Raw genomic sequence first — 20,864 nt, 5'->3', positions numbered from 1 at the left:
TCAGTCTTTACTCAGACTCCCTGGGCACTCGTTGGGAAGTTTCATGATGACAGGCCCTATACATAGAAGAGCCAGGAATTTTTTAAAGAATATTTATTTATAAGTAAGATGCTGGGTCTTACTGCAGCATGCAGGCTCCTTAGTTGTGGCATGTGGGATCTAGTTCCCTGACCAGGGATCGAACCTGGGCCCCCTGCTTTGGGAGCACAGTGTCTTCACCACTGCGCCAGCAGGGAAGCCCTGAGGAGCCAGGAATTTTTATTCTGAGGCAGAGGAATCTGTGGGGAAAACATAAGTCTACTCTCTTAGAACTGAAATGCTTCCATTTTCTTTTTAACAGCATTTAAAACAGGCATATGTATTTAAGGAAGTGGAAATATTTTCTAAGATGCGAGGCATATGGATTAGTAGTGAGCTCACCTACTGTAGAAAAGGTTTGGCAGGGACACCTGCTTCATTCATAGGCTGGGGAATCAGGTGGCTGATAGATGCAAACACTTTTTTAGGTTAACTACTCAAGTGAGGAGCAAAAATCACTTCGGAGTTTGAAAATACCTTTGTATGTCAGGCCTATAAAGGGGTGAGTGGGTGGTAGGCACCTCCTTTCTTCACAAGTCCTTCTCTTCTCTTCTCACTTCTTACCCAGAGAAAAGAAGGGGTGTGAGGTGGAAGGAGAATGTGAGAACAGTAGTTGCTGTGAGTACAAGAAGAAGTGTAGATAGGGGCCAGCCGGGACATGAAGTGTTTGGGCTGAGAGTTCTTAGAAATACAATAGGTATCTTGGGGGCAAGGGACCACAGCCTGCTCCCTGACCCCACTCTTCCTCGACCTGCTTTCACAGGGAACATGAATCTGATGTGGACCCTTCTTCTCCTCCTCCTCCTGGGGCCAATTGTCTTCACTCCAGGCCTGCCCTTCTCAAGAAGGTGTACAGACAACCCCAGGTCATGAGTCCCTGGAGGACACCACCGGTACTGTGACGTGATGATGAGGCGAGGGTGGCTGATCCGGAGGGGTAGGTGCAAGCAGATCAACACCCTCATTCACGAGGATTTGGCCACCAGAGCAGATTTCTGAGAACTCCATCTGTGCCCTGTACCAGCAGAGCAGCTCCTTGCAAAGCTGCCACAACGGTGCTCACGATGTCAGCGTCACCGACTGCTTTGCCAAAGCAGGCAGCCGGCCCCCGCACTGCCACTGCTGTAAGAAGGACTCCACCAGGCCCATCCGCGTGGGCTGTGAGGAGGGGGGCCCTGTTCACCTGGACGGCCAGTCTGCCCCCAGCCCTGACGTGGGAAGCCCAGTGACTTGCACCCTACACCTCCAGATCTTTGAAGCCCTGCCAAAGTCTTCCCTGTAAACGCTTCTTCTCTCGCATCTGGATCCCTCATTGTTCCCAGTCACGAGCATCTCTCTCACAGCCTCTCCCCCGACCCTGACTCCACGCTCCACCCCACACTCCTGCCACGGAGTCGGTGTTTTGGGTGTAGGACAAGATGCGGCTGGGGAGCTGGGGAGAAAGCCCTGCTACCTCGCAAAGGGAATCTACCTCTGGAAAAGCCTTGCTCCCCTGGAGCGGCTACACAAGCCGGGCTGGCTGGGCTGATTTGCCCACGAGCTGCTCTAATAAGAACTCCCAATGGCGCTGGCCCTGGGCAGCCCCGAGTGGCCCGCCTCGCAGGGTCCTCCTGCGGGTCCTTCGGCTCCCTTCTCCCCTGCGGGCTCCTGCGGAGGGGATTTGGGACGACTCCCGTGAGGGAAACCTGCTTCCTTTATAGAAACAGACCCCTGATGCGGGGGACACAGCACGGGAAGGAGCCGCTACCTGGAGGAGAGGTGGCACGGAGCCGGGCGACTCCCACACCAAGCGGTCCCTTCGGCGTCTCTCGCCGGCGCCGCCTCAACTGGCCCGCAGGGGGCGCTGCGCCACCTGAGACCCCGGGCCAAACAGAGACCAGAGCTGCTTTCCGGGTTCCTCTCAAGACAGGGAGAGATGGGTTGGAAGCTTCTTGGTTACCGACACGGCAATGGAGGATAACAGGTGATTAAACAGAACATTCAGCCAGCATAAATACAGCCTAACTTTCAAAAAAACAGATTTCTGAGTTTACCATAACTTTCACGCTCTCGTACTCTTTAGTATTTAACTTGCCTACAGATTTACATTCTAGCACCGCAGATATAGAGGAAGTAAGATCTGTACAGAGCACCTACTTGTGTTATAAGCTTTGCAGTTTGGCTGCACTGGAAAAAAAAGAGCCTATTTCTTTCTTGGAATCCATTATATACATATATATACATATATATGTGTGTGTGTGTATATATATATATATATATGTATGTATGTATATATATATATACAATCCTCTTCTGAAGGAAGTTTTTCTACCCACAAGAAGGAGCAGCCATAGATGACCATGTTCTCTGAGACTCCATCAAAATGGTGACAGGGCTTTGAATCAAAGGAGGGCACCTGACTCTAGGGCAGCCATCCATGGACTGATTGGCTAGGTGCTCATGGAGTAGACTGGGGATTTTACCCTCCTGGAATAATGGTGACAAAACTGGATACTCTTATTTTCATCTTCTCCCCTGAAGCCAGGAGCTGTAGTTGTGTTACAGTCGTTTGTGACCTTCCACACTTAATGCTTGCTATAAAAATGTTTTCAATAAAATGTTAAAGGGCCATTGTGGTAGATGCTTTTGGTGCTGTGGATATCCGTAGACTTTCACTTTCAGGTTGGGAAAGTTTCCTTCCCTTCTACTCCTAGTTTCCACTCTTGAATGCATTGTGAATTTTATTGAAGATTTGTCTTCATCTAATGATAAAATCGTATAGTATTTCTCTCCTAATCAGTGAATGGGGTGAATTGCATTAATTGATTTTAGAATATTAAACCAACTTTGGGATAAACTCATATTGGTTATGCTAAATTTTCTTTTTTTAATCACTGTATTTAGCTTGCTAATATTTAAGGGTTTTTTTGGTCTTTTTTTGTTCTTGTTTTTTGCATTTATGTTCATGAATGAAATTGGTCTGAAAATTTTTTTTGGAACTATCTTGTTTGATTTTGGTATCCAGATTCTATGTTAGCCTTCAGAAATGAGTTGAGGAATATTCCCTCTTTCTCTATTTTCTGTAATTGGAATTATATGTTATTTTATTATTTACAGAACTCATCTGTAAGGCTGTTTGGCCCTGATACTTTCTTTGAGACTATTTTTAACTTCTATTTCAATTTCTTTAATGGTTATAGACATGCTGAGTTTTCTAGTCCTTTTTTTTTTTTTTTTAAACTGGAGTTCCTTTATTTATTCTTTTTTTTTTTAGCAGATATTCATTTTTAATTATTATGTATTTATTTATTTATTTTTGGCTGTGTTGGGTCTTCGTTTCTGTGCGAGGGCTTTCTCCAGTTGCAGCAAGCGGGGGCCACTCTTCATCGCGGTGCGCGGCCCTCTTACTATCGTGGCTTCTCTTGTTGCGGAGCACAGGCTCCAGACGCGCAGGCTCAGTAGCTGTGGCTCACGGGCCTAGTTGCTCCGCGGCATGTGGGATCTTCCCAGACCAGGGCTCGAACCCGTGTCCCCTGCATTGGCAGGCAGATTCTCAACCACTGCGCCACCACGGAAGCCCTAGTCCTTTTTTTAAAAATTGAAGTATAGTTGATTTACAATATTATATTAGTTTCAGGTGTACAACATAGTGATTCAGTATTTTTGCAGATTATACTCCATTATAGGTTATTACAAGATAATGGCTATAATTCCCTGTGCTATTGCTTACCTATTTTATACATAGTAGTTGGTATCTGTTAATCCCATACCCCTAATTTGTCCTTACTCCCTTCCCTTTCACCTTTAGTAACCACAAATTGTTTTCTATATCTGTGAGTCTGTTTCTATTTTGCATATACATTCATTCATATTATTTTTTTGGATTCCACATATAAGTGATATCCCTAGTTCTTCCGGAGATCATTTTGGCAAGTTTTTTTTTCCCCCTAGGAATTTATCCATTTCATCTAAAGTGCTTAAATATATTGGCACAAAGTTGTTCCTATTCTTTTGTTAATATTTACAGCATCTCTTTTTACATCTTATTTCTGACATTTTATTTATACCTTTTAAAATTGATAAAGCTTATGAGAGCTGTCGTTTTATTAGACTTATTAAACAAAGACTTTTTCAGACATACAAGAGCTAAAAGAATTCATTGCCTGAAGGAAGTCCTTAAGGCAGAGGAAAAATGACACCAAGTGGAAATAGAAACCTACACAGAAATGAAGGACATTGGAAACTGTAATTACATGACAGTATGTGAAACTCCTGGGAATAGTGCATGGAAATAGCTTTGGAAGTTTTGAGTTATAACTCGAAAATACTGGGTTTTGTTCTCCATGAAGTAGTATGTTTATTTTCTAAAGCAGAAGCTTTAGAAAGCAGATATCCCTGAACCAAGGAAATACAAAGGGTGCGGCTCCTACTTGGAACTAGGGGAATGAGGAACGTACAGAAAAAGAAAGAAAAATTCACGTCTCAGCAAAATATCCTGTTTGCGTATATTCTTTAATTTTCTAACTGGAAAATTTCTGTGCTCTTCCCACCCCAGGAACCAGAATAGGGAGAACAGGAAGTTATTATTATATCCTGAAGGCTGTAATATTAGATTCACCTTGAATCCCAATGTTAGATCCTGCAGTTTCTGCAAAGATAGAGGGGTCCATGCATTGGGACCCTCAGCTGTTTTCTCCTGGTCTAAATTAAAGGAGGTCTTTAGTGTGTGTGTGTGTGTGTGTGTGTGTGTGTGTGTTACGGGGAGCAGGGGAAGGTGAACTGAGAAAAAGGGCTGGTTTGTATGATGACTGAGCATCTTTTCCTCAGTCTCAAAGAAGTGGGAATGGGGAAGTTTCTACCAAGTGGCAACACTCCTGAGAGCCATTCTGTTGACAAAAATTAGAAGTGACTGTGCTACAGATCTTTGTTAGCAGTTGGAAAGTAAGCTAATTATATAAAATTACAGAATATTTCTATGAAAGTTGGGAATCATTTTGAAAGTAAGCACCCTTAGGATGCATCTCTTTGCTCTCACTAATTGTGGGTGATGATGAATTCAGATGCTCCTGCATTTCTCTAAAAGAGAGGTCTAGAAACTCTAATAAAAATCTGGATCTCCAGGATTAACATTCTCTAATAGTCTGGAAGTCTATTAAGCAAAAGCACAAACATGTGTGAAGGTCCACTAACAATACCCAATTACGGGGACTTCCCTGGTGGTGCAGTGGTTAAGAATCCACCTGCCAATGCAGGGTACACGGGTTCGAGCCCTGGTCCGGGAAGATTCCCACATGCCACGGAGCAACTGAGCCCGTGCGCCACAACTACTGAGCCTGCGTGCCACAACTACTGAAGCCCATGTGCCTAGAGCCCATGCTCCACAACAAAGAGTAGTCCCTGCTCACCACAACTGGAGATAGCCCACATGCAGCAACGAAGACCCAATGCAGCCAAAAAGAAAAAAGAAAAAACCAATACCCAATTACCCCCAGGTAATTGTCTCTAGGATGTTCTAGGTCAGCATGTATTGTTGCAGACGGACACACGTGCTGTAATAAAGTGTGCTAAAATAGACCAGCAGGTATGGAACATCTGAAAGGAAGAAAAGAAGAAAGAGAAGGAGGAGGGAAGGGAGGGTATAAGGGAACGCGAATGAAGACTTCATGAGAAGGTGAATCTTCCAGAAGCTTCCTCATGCCTCGCCAGGCATGGAGGCAGATGAGTGGCCACATCTAGTGAGTTAAGTCCACAGGACTGGGGGCTCCCTGGGACTGGGTGTGTCTTTGAATCCCTTTTACCTGGCACAGAGTCCATGCTCAGAAATGTTTGATTGATGAATGGAGGGACATACTGTACATCTGACACAGCACATCGAGTCCGCTAAAAGTCATTAAATGTATAAATCAGAATATTCTACCAATTATATGTTATCCTACTTTCTGTTCTATGTCTCAGTGATCATCTGTCTGTTTCCTGCTTTGAACTCTAGTTGTCCTCTAGGACTGGAGCCATGACTGGAACCCCAGAGATTCAAATGTCTCACCAGCGCTCTCCCATTGAGAGCTGGCTCCTGTTGCCCAGACCCTCCAGCTGTGGAGAGGATCCTTCTCTCCACTGTTCACTGCACACATTACCATGGCTCCCACCTCACTTATAAAGCCAGTAGTACCAGCCTTCCCACTGGCTTGGTTCTTCTGGAATTTTGACATCAGCCTGAGTCAACCGGGCATCTTATTCTGGACTCCTGGCCCCTCTCCTTGGGAACTAGCTCTTTAGCCAGCCCAGCATATCCTGACAAAAACTGGTTTCTTCTTTTACTCAGTGGCCTGTCTCAGGGGTTTCTGTGTGACCAACAGTCAAATAGGGGCATGACAGAGCAAAAGCTGGCAAATGAGTTTGTATTTTAGGTATCCTAACAAATCCTCTGAAAACTGGGGCTGGGATGGAACGTTTGATTCTAACCCACATTGGAGCTCGGCTCCTATGGTTAACAAGGCTTTATAGAGGGCTATCTAAAAAGTCAGTAGAACCAACCAGGGGAGTTAAAACGGAACCATCACATCCATTTGGTTTGCATTTCTTTTCTTCCCCTGAATAGTGCATCTCAAAGGTCTTTAATTCCCCATTATCTTAGATGATCAGTATTGTAGGAACGAAGTTTCCACAAGGTGCCTTAAGGGACCAAACATGTTTACTGATTCACATTAGTCAGTGGTTACAGGTTAAGGCTTTGAAAAGAATAATTAAAACCATTGTTAAGGCCATTCAGAGGAGGTAAAAGTAAATAAAGCCATTTCTCCCTTTGACCTTCATTTCTTTTCCTTTTTGTTCTTCTGATAGTGACTTTTAAGGATCTCTAATCTCCTTGGATCTTAGAAGACCAGTACTGCAGAAACGCTAGCCTTACTGGATGCTTTGCTGGGGAGAAAGAGTAGTTCCTGTGGGTTGAGGAGAGTTTAAGCAATCTGCTTATCGTAGTTGGTTCTAAGATATTTACAATGCATGTTAGAAATATGAAAAGTTCTGTTATAATTCTATTTAACTTTATTTTGTTCTTTATCCCCAAATGTTTGGGCCCTGGAACCCCTTTTCCCCATGACTCCTGATACATTTTGGAGAATGCTCTTGAAATATTTTATGATCTCCTTTGGGTGCTGGGAATCTTTACCTTCTCATGTTTACTCTTGTCACTGTAATTTTCATGTCCCACTAGGCAGTGAACCTGAAAAGAGGGAGGACACACAGTTCTGAACAGAACTGATGGTGCCCATAGGTCACAGAGCCTTGCCAGATAGAAGCTTTCAAATACTGATGGAAATGTCACGCCATTTACCTTGAGGACACAAGGACCTACAAAGAAAAAAAAAAAAAAACATGAAACTTCCTGTAGCCTTCCTTCTCCAGGGTAAACATGAAAGCTGATTCCCACTCTTTTCCTGATAAAACTCTCATGTTTCTTCTGGGATGCAGATTGTTGGAACGATGGGAAGAGTCTGAACTGAGGGGGCTTGTGAATGAAGATGCAGAAGGAAGAAGTTAGCCCATGTGAAAATTTGTGAAAACCTTCTTCTGTGATGTGCATCTGTTCCCTGATGCCAGTGAGCATTCCGAGTCCAGAAAGCCTCTCCTTAAGGTTCCATAGCCATAAGGGCCTCTATATGCAGACACCAGCAATCCAGGGGAGGACAGTCAAAGGGATGGCTTTCTGTAAATAGTGGTGCTTGATGCATACAAATTGTAAAACAGTGGAACCTAAAATATGATACAAATGAACTTATTTACAAAACAGATACAGACTCACAGACATAGAAAACAAACTTATGGTTACCAAAGGTGAAAGGGGGCAGGGGAGAGATAAATTAGGAGTTTGGGATTAGCAGATACAAACTACAATAAATAAAATAAACTACAAGGTCCTACTGTATAGCACAGGAAACTACATTCAATATCCTGTAATAAACCGTAATGGAAAAGAATATGAAAACGAATATATATATACATATATATATTATATATATATGAATCACTTTGCTGTACACCAGAAACTAGCACAACATTGTAAATCAACTGTACTTAAATTAAAAAAATTGTAAAACAAATATGATTTTTAAAGTTTGGTCGTTACTTAGAAACCAACTATTTAAAATATAATTCTAATCTAATAACATTTTAAGCATATTTATTATTAGAGGTATAAAAGAATCACTTCTCTGAAAAAATTCTTCCAGGTTTAATCAAATCAAGCTTGAGACCCATGAACTCTGCTGCAGGTTTTCATTAACTTCTGTCTCATTTTCTCTCTCCCACGTTAACGCCCACAGACCCCAGTGTGGATGGAAAATCCATTTGGCATTTTGGGAATTATCTTTACTAACAAAAGGGAAACAAAGACCTAAATTAAATGTAGCAAACACAAAGGTACATGCCAAACGCACATGTTACATGCCATGCAGCATAGCGCCGGTGTCCTGAGCTCACTGCCCCTGAGATATCTGGTGCGAGAAGCAACTTCTCAGGCATTGAACCCAGGCATCCTTCCTTTCTTTTTTTGTTCTGGCCATGCCACGCGGCATGCAGTATCTTAATTCCCCCGACAAGGTATGGAACCCCATGCCCTCTGCAGTGGAAGCGCAGAGACCTAACCACTGGACTGCCAGGGAAGTCCAGGGGCCCTTTCTTTTCATCGAACTCTCTTATGGGAACCCCCAACAGATATCCACTCATTCTTCCCTTTAGCATTTCCCTTCCAAGGAAACTTCTAGAATAAGACACTTGCCCCAGATCCAGTCTTAGGTAAAGAGTGAGTGTATAATCTTCACTTCTCTGGTCAGAATTTCTGTGTCTTCCTCTTCTTCTGAACAAAAAAAGATAAGAATATTTTCCCCCTAGAAAACTAACTTCTTTTAGGGTAAGGAATGAATCAGCACATTAAAGTATGTGTGTGGCAGGGATGGGGTAGCAGAGGGAGATCATAAGAATATAAGGAAAACTCAGAAAGGCTTCTGAGGTCACCATGCCTAGTGAGGCCTACTAATAATTAAAAAAAACTCTGTTAGTTCCACCTATTAGTGAATGGTTTGAATCATTATAATTGTAGGATTCATGTATGCTATTATGATTATGTGAATTAGATATGATTCCTGACTTTCAGGCACCTGCCTCTAGTTTCGCAAGAGAATATCGTAAGTAGTTATTCTTGTCCTATATAATCGGAAACCTTGATGGAGTTATAATAAAGGATTACACTGATTCTATAAGACTGATTAAAAATTAACTGCAAAATAGCTTGCCAGAGAGTGAGTGGAGGGTAATTTTCACTATTTATTAGTTTATTCATTCATCAACTATTAGTTAAATACCTATTATTTGCCAAGAAATGTGGGAAATGTGCTAAGCACTGGAACTCAGTTGTGAAAGAGACAGACAAGGGCCCTACTCTTTTGAACATACATTGGAGTGGAGGCAGAGAAATGTTAAATAAGTAACAAATAAATAATTGAAGATTATAATAAGAGCTATGAAGGGAAAAGTAAGGTGATATGATAGAAGAACTGGTGGGTGAAAAGAAGAGAATTGCTATAGACTGAATGTTTTCATCCTCCCCAATTTCCTACGTTGAAATCCTAACCCCAAATGGGATGATGTTAGGAGGTGGGGTCTTGAGAGTGGAGCCCTCATGGATGAGATTAGTGTCCTTTTAAAAGAGATTCCAGGGACTTCCCTGGAGACGCAGTGGTTAAGGGGACACAGGTTCGAGCCCTGGTCTGGGAAGATTCCCACATGCCGTGGAGCAGCTAAGCCTGTGCACCACAACTACTGAGCCTGCGCTCTAGAGCCCGGGAGCCACAACTACTGAGCCCAAGTGCCACAACTACTGAAGCCCACGTGCCGCTACTACTGAAGCTCGTGTGCCTAGAGCCCGTGCTCCGCAACAAGAGAAGCCACCGCAATGAGACGCCTGCACACCACAATGAAGAGTAGCCCCTGCTCGCCACAACTAGAGAAAGCCTGCGTGCAGCAACAAAGACCCAACGCAGCCAAAAAATTAACTAATTAATTAATAATTAAAAATAAATAAATAAAAGAGATTTCAGAGAGCTCCCTGGCCCTTTCTACTATGTGAGGACAAAGAGAGACATCTATGAACCAGGAAGTGGCTCTCACCAGACACCAAATGTGCTGGTGCCTTGATCTCGGACTTCCCAACCTTCAGAACTGTGAGAAATGAATTTCTGTTGTTTGTAAGCCACTCAGTCTTTGGAAGTTTGTTGTAGCAACCTGAAGGGACTAAGACAAGGACTATAGACAGGGTGGTCAGGAAAGAATCACTGATGAAGGGAAATTTAAACTGAAACCTGATGTCATATAAAAGAACATTTCAGGCAGAAAGAACAGAACGTGCAAAAGTCCAGAGGCAGGCAAAGGCTTGGCATCTTTTAGGTGCCTACAGAGGCCAGTGCGGCTGAGGTGAAGTGAGATGCTGATGAAGAGATAGAAAGAGAAGACATACATAATAGAAGAGTCAGCCGAAGGGTCAACAGGGGATTCTCCAGGGAATAGATCTCCCGTCCTAGAATTGGTGTGGCCTCAGGAAAATGCTAAAGAGAAACCCCCAATTTCTTACAGAAAGAGACATCACTGACTGCAGACCATCACTGGAATGAAATGTGGATCAGCTCACCACAAGGAGTTGTGCAAGATCTAACCCAAGCAGGGGCAGCAGCAGCAAAATCTCAGGTGACAAACTCTCTCTCCACAGCAAATCTTTAAGTGAGGAGGGTGTCTCTGAGGTTCTGAGGTCCTCCTGCAGAGGAAAGAGTGATGTAATGAGCCTCATCACTAGACAAAGAGAAGTTGCATGATGCTCTCCCTGGAGGAGACATGCTAACAGTTCTAACATCAGCAGCCACGCAACAAACTGTGTTAAGTAATGACAAATTCTGAACAGATGTTAATTTAGCATAAGTAGTAAGAATAGAGGGAACTCCCTGGCAGTCCAGTGGTTAGGACTCTGTGCTTTCATTGCTGAGGGTGTGTGGGATCGATTCCTGGGTGGGGAGCTAAGGTCTCACAAGCCATGAGGTGCAGCCAAAAAAAAACAAACAAAAAGAAAACAATAGAGAAGAACTGAATGCATTCAAAATGCAAACACAGAGATTCAGAGTCATTATTATAGAGCTGCAGAGAAGGGCTGTGAGCTGATCTACTGGATTACTAAGGATAAATGTTGACTCTCCCTTCATTAGTTCTCTACGTATAGTTTCCTTTTGCCAAAAAAGAGGAAGAGATGGACTAATCTCTAAATTAATCAATTATCCCATGCGTTAATGGTAATGAAAGATCACTGATAGAATAAAGAACTTCTGTTTGATTTCTCCCTTCTTTCTCAGTGGCCTAATTTCCTCCTTTATTGGCATCATCTATCGTGGTCTAATCAACCTGTCCCTGCAGAAATCACCCAGCGCCTCCTCTCTGAGTGCATAGCCATTGTGTACAGGCTGCCCAAGTGCCTGACGGCTTGTTCTCAGGCTGGGTTCATTGAACCCCATCAATCTCACAGACCTCTACATGTTCCTGATTAATATCAAGGCTTCCTTCTCATTTCTCTGTCTGTGGCAATCCCCAAAACTGTCCCTGTCCCACTGTAGCTCCTCCAGTCTCCAGCAATGGCTTCAGTCTCCTGAGGTCACCCATCTGCTCCTCCCTTTCATGAGCATTTCAGCCGTAGGGATGGTATAGCCTGAGGCTTGTGGCACTCATGCAAAAGGCTAGGGGCACAGACCTGGAGGTTATGCAGATGCCTTTCCCGGGTCATCTACCCTCTCTCAGCCGTGTACCATATTGGGACCTGTCCACCTGTGAACGCCTACACCCATTTCAAGTCTCAATTTAAGTGTCAACTACTCCGTGGAGCCTTCCTTGGAACAATTCCTATTCCTTTCTTTATGTTCCTTGCACATTTAAAACTTTTTTTTAAATAGTTTGGCTCCCCCTATAGAACTCTTAAGTCCCTTGAGGGCAGGCACTGTGTCTCATCTATCTGCGTGTTAATAAGGATTAGTGCATAGTAGATGCTTGATAAATAATTGTCAAATAAGTTAATGATAGTGAACATCTATCATAAGAGAGGTCAGTGAGGTAAAAGGAAGCATAATGAAACCAAGCGATGCCCTGTGGGGCTCCTGGGCACGGAGGTCTTTTTGTCCCCCGTCTCTTGTAGGCAAGACTCCAGCCTCCAGGACCTTCCCTGAGTTCCGAAGGGCAGATTTGAACAGTTGCTAATCAAGGGAGGAGCAGCCAAGAAACCACCTGAGGCCAGATTAAAGGGGCCAGAGGAGCTCATCCAGATTAGGGGACCGACCACCTGAGACGAGATGAAGGGAGCGCAGGCCCTGCTCACCCCTGACCTTGTCAGAGACCCCACCCTTGAACCGTTGCTATAAAACTTCTCCTCCAATCCTCCCGGGTTGGGACACATAGTTTTTTGAGGCAGGAGCCTGCTGTGCCCCGCTTTGCCTGGCAAAGTGATAAAGCTATCCTTTTCTACTTCACCCAGAACTCTGTCTCCAAGATTCGATTTGGCACCAGTGTAGAGAGAGGCCGAGCTTTCAGTAACAATAACTCAACATCCCTATATATGTTTGCTTCCCGTTTAGATGGAAACTAAATTTATATAGGGAGACAACCAAAACTTCAAGGCCACAAAGCACAGTATAAGCAGTGCAGAAAAAGGTTCTGTGAGTTCACAGGAAGATTAGATCACTCAGGGCTGAAATAGTAAGACAAGTCTATCAAGGGTCATGGGGTAGTTAGTTGGAGTTTGGAGCTGAATAGTATGCGAATGGATGGGCAAAAGCACCCTAGGCAGCAGGAATGGCAAATGATTCAAAAGGAAAATTCAGAAAATGGTAAATAAACAACTTCACCTGGAGCAGTAAATTTAACCCTGATGGAATAGTTTTTTTCAAATCTGTTTTGTATACAAATTTGTCAGTTGGCCCAATAATATCCTCGATAACATATTTCCACTACTACAGATTCCAGCCTGGTGTGACGTGTCACATTTATTTGTATGACTCTTTAGCCATTTTTAATCTGTCATATTTCCAGTCTTTCTTTGTCATTTAGGTCTTCGAAATTTTTGAAGAAATCAACATCCCCCTTTAAAATTTTTCCTTTTAAATAGACTTCATATTTTAGAGCAGTTTTAGATTCATAGCAAAATTTAGCAGAAAGTACTGAGAGTACCCATGTACCCCCTACTCCCACCCCTGCCACATGCCTAGCGTGCCCCACTATCAACATCCCCCAACAGAGGGGGACATTTGTTACAACTGATGAATCTTCATTGACCCATCATAATCACTCAAAGTCCATTACGGTTCACTCTTGGTGTTGTACATATGTCTGCAATTAAATTTGCTTTGTTTTCTTGTAGTCTATCTTTTGTTTGTTTTGTAGGTCCTCAGTCACTGAACCTTAATGGACAGAGGAAAATGTTTCTTTCTCCCCTGCATTACCTTCCCCCCATTAGGTACTCACATGTTCCTTCTTCCAACACACAACATTAACCCTTGTACTCATCTGCGCACTCTTGTAATACATCTAAAATAGTCTGAGAATTATTTGCCCTACCACTATAATAAACAAGACTACTAAAAAGGTTTAGGATATGTTTGCAACTTTTCCCCCACCCCTACTATACCTTGCTTAATACGTAAGGGTTACAATTAAACCATAAAATCAGAAGAGAGAATTAAAATATTGTTGTTTAGTAAGTGTGATGTGCAGCAACAGGTAACCAAGACAATGTTATTAGCCTTAGGTGGCATTGGGCTCAAATTCATGTCTTTGTACCCCCCCAGAGCCCATGCTTTTCTTCACTACATTATGTTCCACGAAGTCACAGATGAAGAGTTAAGTGGGCCTGGAATCAGGAAGAGGAAGTGGTTCAGAGGCAGATGATAACAGACAGATAAGCAGGCCGACATGGGAAGAGCGCCCCCCTTCTTTCCTCAAGCTTAGCCACTAGACAGGATGGACAGAATACAAGGAGCACGCCCTTTCAATGAAAGGTCAGTGAAAGTTCAGAGCAAACTTTCCCAAGCTCCCCCCACCACCCCCCACTCTCCACTCCCAATCTAATTTTAAATGCTTTTCTCTGGAAGAGGACACTCTCTGGAACTTGAGCAATCAGCAGCATCTCAGAAATGTTAAACAAACATTCCATTGTCCCCTGAGAACTTAATAATGATTTCATTATTCCGGTGAATAAGGGCTGCAACTCCAGTCATCAGAGCTGGCTGACCAGCTTTCAGCTCTGAAATGCTATTTGCAACTGTCTGAGTTGAAGCTGCTACAAGGCAGCTTCCCCCCAGGAGCTTAACAGGGATTAAGGGCTCTGGAGAGGGAGTTCAGGAGAAAGGGCAGGACAGGGGACGCAGGCATGCTACTGCTCTGGGTCTGCTCCCTGCCTCTTCCTGGCTACTCTTCTGTCTACCACACAGAACGGAGTGTCCAAAGGCACCTTCAGGTGCATTGTTTAGACACCTCTTGCTCCAGCCTTCATCCACTTCCTTCGTTTCCTTTTTTCTTTCCATCCCATTCCCCCACCCCCCAGACTCAGGCATTGCCATGGCTCCCACCATCACGCCTCTAGAATTATGCTCGGTTTATACACAGTGTACCAATTTTCTCTCAGAGACATTGCTTTGAACGTCTCACTACCTGCTGCATGTTCCTCTGACATTAATCTCAGTGTGTCTACAATGACTCATGACCTTCACAGGTGCCCCAAGCCTGGATCTGCCTGCCCTGCATTCCCCGACATGTGCCCTCCATTTGTGCTGCTCCCCAATTCTATATAAAGATAAAATTTAGAGAACTGTCAGACCATCCCTCCCTCCCAATCAAAAACTTTAATCACTGTCACTCCTATTTTTTTTTTAATTTATTTTATTTTATTTTTTTGGCCGCGTTTTGGTCTTTGCTGCACACAGGCTTTCTCTAGTTGTGGCGAGCAGGGGCTACTCTTTGTTGAGGTGCGCAGGTTTCTCATTGAGGTGGCTTCTCTTGTTGCAGAGCACAGGCTCAGTAGTTGTGGCGCACGGACTTAGTTGCTCCGCGGCATGTGGGATCTTCCTGGACCAGGGCTCGAACCCGTGTCCCCTGCATTGGCAGGCGGATTCTTAACCACTGTGCCACCAGGGAAGCCTTAGGGTTAGGCTTTAATATATGAATTTTGAGGGGACACAAACATTCAGTAAGGTACTTTAATTATCCCCAATTTACAGATAAGAAAACAAACTATAGAAGCTGAAAAATGACTGATCTTTAAAATAGTAAATCAGGACTTTTGTGCATAAGTCTGCACTCACCCAGAAAAATGCCAATCAGTTTTGCAGGAATCATTAAAAAGGTGAACTGACTCCACACCCCAAATCCACCCCAATACACACACACACACACACACACACACACACACACATACATTTAAATTATCTTTTATTATTGCTTGCCAATTATCCAGCCTATCTGTTTTACAGATGATGAAACTGAGATCCAGAGAGGTGAAATAATTTTCCCTGAACACAGCAAACCAGTCATGAAGCTGCAACAAATATATTTGGTCTCTTCATTCTACTAGCTCTATTCAAATTCTCCAGAGTAATTTGTGGAGATAAGTATCACATTTTATGAATATAAAGAAACTGAAATGGACCAGGACCCTATGGTCCTTCCCCCACATGTCCTCAGCCTGCCTTTTGTCTGTGGAAAAACTTTAGCCAAAGATTAAGTTTCATCAGAGAAATGAGAAAATGCAGAAGCGAAGAAAAACAGTCCAACAAGACTAAATAATAATAGTTTAGTCATTAAGCATAGTGAAGGACCTTTAGTTCCTTCTCAAGGGCTAGAGATAATATGCTGAACCATGTCCTGTGAACTGTCTTGTAGAGACTGAAACGCCCACCAGGTGGAAGAAGTTAGCTACATGATGACCAGATTGTAGCCATGACATAAGCTGCCACAATTCTGAGAATTTGCCTCAAGGAAATGGGAACAAACTGACTCTGGAACTGAAGATTAACTGTACTTAAAACAATCAAGATGACTCTGGTCAGATCACCGATGACCAATTTCAAGATGACTGTCAGAGCTGACTGTGCTGTTTCTACATGTAGCCCCTCCCTCCTATAAAAGCTCTTGCCCTCTGATTGTCAGTTGGCGGAGGAGTCAGCCTTTGGACAGAAGTCCACCGCCCACCCCCATCCCCCATTACTGGCATCCAAAATAAAACAAACTTTCCTTTCCACCAACCTTGCCTCTCTGGGCTTTTGAGCGGTGAGCAGCCAGACCCCACTTTCAGTTACAAAACTAAAGTTGTGATATATGTCAAATTACTTGAGAAAAATACCTAGAGATTAATATTGTCTTTTAATACGTGTGATGGCAGTAAAACCTGTAGCTATGATTTAATGCAGTGGAAATGAACCCCTTCAGTAATGCATCACAGACTCAGACCGTACTAGATAACTTGCCCCATGACCTAGAGGACAACAGAGGTGATGCAGACTTTCTCAGAACCCTGTTTCAAAACAGAGGTTTGAGCCACAGGGGAGAAGGGACTCAAGTTCCACTTGTAGAAGCAGTTTCCATTGCTGAAAAGGACATTTCTGTTTTGCTCGTATTCTAGGTCAACTTCACTGTTTCTCAGTTGCATCCCTTTCCTTATCTGGTACGCACCTCACCCCTGTGCACCATTCTCACATACAGGACAGCTGTTCCTTTACCTGCAAGCTGGATCCTGTCTCTGCCCAATTCTTGGGGCAATGCTCTATCTCTGTGCTGTATTTTCAGTGTCTTCTCCTGTACGGACTCTTTCCTCAGGATATGCACACCTCTCCCCAGCCTACCCTCATCAAGCTAGTGCACTAATAGCACCTTCCTGTCATTGTCAGGTTCTTTGTTAACTCCATTCTTCATCTCTGACTTTCTTTTCAACTTTCTGGAATAAGGATGCTCTGAAACTACTCCAGCAAATAATCCATCAAACTCCTAATTTTCACATCTAATCGCCTAATAAACGATTTCCTTCTAAAGCAGTTTTTAAAATTGTAAGCTACATCATATATATATCAGAGATATCATCAGATATATATCAGATAAATGTGTACATATATATGTGTATGTGTGTGTATATATATATATATATATATATATATATATATATATATATATATCAGAGTGCCAAAAACATTCATGTTTGGAAAGTTTAAAAAATATCTATGAGGCAAACACTCTTATAACTTCAGCCAAGGTCAGAAATAGAACACTGCCAGCACTTCAAAGGCCCCAACCATGTGCTTTTCCCTAACCACAGCTCCCTCTTTCCCTCTAGAAGAAACCATTATATTTATGTTTGAAATAGCAATTTCCTTCCTTCTTCTGCTACTTTTATTTCCTATATACGTATCTCTAAACAGTACAGTTTAATTTTGCCTGTTCTTGAATTTTATCTAAATAGAATCACATTGAGGGCTTCCCTGGTGGCGCAGTGGTTAAGAATCCGCTTGCCAATGCAGGGGACGTGGGTTTGAGCCCTGGTCCTGGAAGATCCCACATGCCACGGCAACTAAGTCTGTGTGCCACAACTACTGAACCTGCGCTCTAGAGGCCGTGAGCCACAACTACTGAGCCTGCGCGCCTAGAGCCCGTGTTCCACAGCAAGTAGCCACTGCAATGAGAAGCCTGCGCACCGCAAGAAGAGTAGCCCCAGCTCGCCGCAACTAGAGAAAAAAAAAAAGCCCGTGCGCAGCAACGAAGACCCAACGCAGCCAAAAATAAATAAATAAAATAAATAAATTTTTTTAAAAAGAGTCACATTGAACATATTTTTTATAACTTAACTAACATCACGTTTACGAAATCCATTCATGTTGCTACAAGTAGATATGCATATTTTTCATTTTCATTCCTCTTTAGGATTCTAATGCACAAATGTGCCACAATTTGTATAGCATACTTTTTTATTTTTTATTCTCAAGCTTTATGAATTCCTATGTTTTTGAAGCGTCTCTTGTGAATAGCATAGAGTTAGATTTTTTCCCCATCTCTCAATCTTGTCTTTTAACTGAACCATTTAGCCCATTTTTATTTGTTGTAATTATTCATCTTCATCTTCTTTAGTGTATATCTACCATCTTATTTTGTCTTTTCTATTTGTCTCATTTGTCTGGTATTTCTATTACCTCTCCTTTCTTTCCTTCTTTTGGATTAGTTGTGTACCTGTCAGTCATTCTATGAGAACCATTAAGGCTATTCACAAATGTTTAGTTCTCTTGTTCCAGGTACCTAAAAGGATTCTACCTCTCTGTCCCTTGTACTTAGATGTGACCATGTGACTTTCTCTGGTCAACGAAGTGTAAGTAGAGTGACAAGTGTCCTTTCTGCCAGAAGGGTTAAGAGCTGACCTGCGGGTTACCATGTTCTCTTTCCTCTCCCTCTGTGATTGTGAAAGTGTATGTCAAGTTGAAGCCTGTGTCAACCTGTGTTCCCAAGTGACTACAGTGGGCAGAACCCCTTGGCTGGACCAGGATGAACATATAGCAGGAATGAAAAATAAACTTTAAACTACTTAATTTTTGAGGTTGTTTGTTACTGCAGCACAACCTAGCCTATCCTAACTGGTCCACATTCCACTTGTTCTCTCTGCTAGTTTGGAATTCATACACTGTGTTTCTGTTCTTTTCCTTATTTACATTAGAAGTTCCAAAATGCATGCTAAACATATAAAAGTCTAAACTTAATCAATACCTTTTAGTCATCTGTTGAACACCTGACAATTTATAACACTTCCAAATTATGTTATTGATGTTGTGCATTTTAATTCTATCTTCTTAATTGGACAAGACATTGTTTTATATGGTGATTTTTAAATATTTGCATACATATTTATCATGCTCTTTGTTTTTTATTCCTTCCTGAATTTCAGAATTCTACTTAGTAGCTTTTTTCTTCAATCTAAAATACATGCTTTGAAATTTCCTTTAGTGAAGGGTTGCTAGTTATAAACTCTATGAAGTTTTATTTTTTTATCTGAAAATGCTTTATTTTACTTTCTTTTTAAAGTGACAGGTAAATAATTCTAGATTGGCATGATTTTCTTTCAGTACTTTCAACATTATAATCCTCTGTTTTCTGGCTTCCATAGTCTCTACTAAGTCAGCTAACAGCCTGTCATTCCTCTGAAGACAATCTTAGAAAACTCATAGTCTATCTTTCTCATAATACTGGGTATTCCATCTGTGTTCTTTGTCTCGTAAATGAGTAATCTAAGCCAGAATTCCTAGAGTCATCACTTCCGAGGAGTTCTGCACTCCTCTGCTGTTGGACATTCCATTAGTAACAAAGGAGGACCTAGAAGATGTTTTATTTTATGATCCTTGTTGCTATGATCGGACATTCAAATGTCAACACTTTTGGACATCTATGAACATCTATGGACAAAAAGTTGAAACTCAGAAAATAGAGTAGAGTCATAAACTTTTAAGGTTAAATAGAAATTGACATTAAATTTTCTTTTATTTCTTATTTATGTCTTATACCTGATATGTGAAAAATAAATGCCCAGTCTGTTGTGTTTTCGTTAATCTGAGTTTGAATATATCAAATCTATTACTTTCTAACCTTAACTCTGGCAAGTTATTTAACTTCAAGTTTGCTCATCTGTAGATATAATAATAATAGCATCTATCTTGTAAGATCAGGCCATCCAAGATGGCTATTCTCTTGCCCTCTGTACATCCTCTGCTCAACCAGTCCCTGCCTCACCTACACCCCTACTCACCTGACTGACCTTCCCTCTTCATCACAGAGCTTACATACTTCCCCCTGGCCCCAACTAGTCATATTCTAATCTTTAGATCAGAACTATCTCCACTCTGATAGTTTGTCAAAGTGGTGTGCTCCTCTGTTGGTTTCCCTGGTAACTGATGAGCAAACCTGACATCAATTCCCCCTACAAGTGGTAACTTTCCTCCTCCGAGACTGCTGCCCTGTCCTCCCCATTGTCTGCTGCACACGGTGGGGTGTCGCTCCAGGGCCTTGCTTCAGAGATGTAAGATCCCCCTATCCATTAAACCATTGATGTCTCTGTTATCAGCTCTTTCTTGGATCTTGAGGCTGGGCAAGTACAGGGCTTGCAGGTCTGTGGGGTGTAGCCCAACAATCTCTTAGTGTTATTGAAAGTATTAAACGAAAAATTAAATTGCTACACAGGACAGTATAATCCTGGCGTTCTACTTGATGCCTTCCTTTCTCTCATTGCCCTAAACCAATCAATCACCAAGTTCTGCATATTTCATCTCTTTCATATCTTTAACTGTTTACTTACTGCTTTTTGTTCCCACGGCTTATTTCAGGCCATCATCATTTCCTTTAGACTCTTTACTATAATTGCCTCTGGTCCTTCCCTGATGTCTTCTCCAGCTCCTCTAGCCTCCAACTGCAGCCACAGAGGCACCTCCAGGGTTTTCAAGGTGCAGTGAGCCATGCCCTCCCTCATCTGCAGATCTTTGACTTGCTGCTGCATTTGCCTGGAAAATTCTTTCCCTCAAAATTACTTTGTTTCTACTCATCTTTTGGGTCTCCACTCAGCTGTGATTTACTCCGGGAAATATTTCCAAATTCCACAAGAGCTGAATTTCACTGCTTTGCCTCCTCTGTGCTCTTTAGCACTAATAGTCATTGTCATGCAGCATTTTTTAAAAAAATAAATTTATTTATTTATTCTTGGCTGTGCTGGGTCT

General features: G+C 42.4%; 1 long non-coding RNA gene across 2 annotated transcripts in view; it reads left to right on the top strand.

Annotated features, from left to right (window-relative positions):
• LOC132360546 (uncharacterized) overlaps nucleotides 1–10,745 on the top strand; it is a 60,262-nt gene extending 49,517 nt beyond the window's left edge. Inside the window, exons 5-6 of one of the 2 annotated variants that reach the window (XR_009501125.1) lie at nucleotides 842–2,041; nucleotides 10,684–10,745. This is a non-coding gene — a long non-coding RNA (uncharacterized LOC132360546). Of the gene's footprint in view, nucleotides 1–841; nucleotides 2,142–10,683 lie in introns of those variants that run through there. The other variant, XR_009501124.1, reaches the window with a different exon arrangement.
• Nucleotides 10,746–20,864: the final 10,119 nt, after the last annotated feature.

This window comes from Balaenoptera ricei, chromosome 2 (assembly GCF_028023285.1).
Source record: "Balaenoptera ricei isolate mBalRic1 chromosome 2, mBalRic1.hap2, whole genome shotgun sequence".
In the NCBI taxonomy this organism is placed as follows: domain Eukaryota; kingdom Metazoa; phylum Chordata; class Mammalia; order Artiodactyla; family Balaenopteridae; genus Balaenoptera; species Balaenoptera ricei.
Note: the sequence above shows the minus strand (reverse complement) of the source record. Positions and strands in the feature narration are given on the sequence as shown.